Source organism: Octopus bimaculoides, chromosome 4 (genome assembly GCF_001194135.2).
Source record: "Octopus bimaculoides isolate UCB-OBI-ISO-001 chromosome 4, ASM119413v2, whole genome shotgun sequence".
Lineage (NCBI taxonomy): Eukaryota > Metazoa > Mollusca > Cephalopoda > Octopoda > Octopodidae > Octopus > Octopus bimaculoides.
The window spans coordinates 146,594,766-146,595,702 of NC_068984.1; positions in this window are offsets into that span (position 1 = coordinate 146,594,766).

Here is a 937-nt window from a genome sequence, read left to right on the forward strand (position 1 = left end):
ATCAATGGTGTAAATAACATGAAATACGTAAACAACAAGAAAAAATGGAAAACTTGACAAGTAAACTCAGAGAAAGGACCCTTCGTCAGTTGTCGGTTGTCTGTCTATTCCTCCTTTTGAGCATTCAACGACAATATGAGTTTTCAAAGGCAGTTGCTCCCATAAATTCTAAAATAAAATTTAGGATTTATGGAGGGTCAAAGTTGAGAACAAAAACAGGACAGTGGAGACATACAAGGAAACCGAACGAAAACAAACATGGAGGGTCGTTAGACCGGAACGAGAGGAGAATAGTACGATAGGTAAATGTCACCATTTTATAGCTTCAATTTCACGCATGCGCATTGTTTTTGATTTTGTTGACTACACAGTATAGTAGGGTCAGTTGGGTACTGTCTGTGAGAAAATCAGCACCATGACGCAATTCACTCTGCTAGAAATTTGGAAACGACATGCTGTACTGCTTGGCATTCTCACCGGAAGCTCCAATATGAACATTTCAAAGTATCTGAGTGTCAGTCTGAGGATAGTGCAAAGTTGGACGAGTCTAATGGTGATTACGAAGGTACAGCAGCTCGGAAAACGCACTCTGATCGTTCTGATAAGAAAAGAACTGAATTTGTTGGTGAGGTCTGGAGGTTGTGGTTGAAGCCAATGGTGATTCTATTGAATGAATTTACTCTTTAGTATTTCAAAATATTTTTTTGTAATTTTGGTAAATATATCTGTTAAAATGAAATGTCAGTGTTACTTTCATTTTTGCGCATTTTAGACGACAGCTTATTTACCACACCCTGTGTATACATGCATAGGTATATATATATATATATATATATATATATATACTTTATTAATAAAGCTACAAAAACATCGCAAAAGCATATTACTCTACCTCTAGTATTCGAGTACCATTTTTTCCACCTTATTTCACATTTAT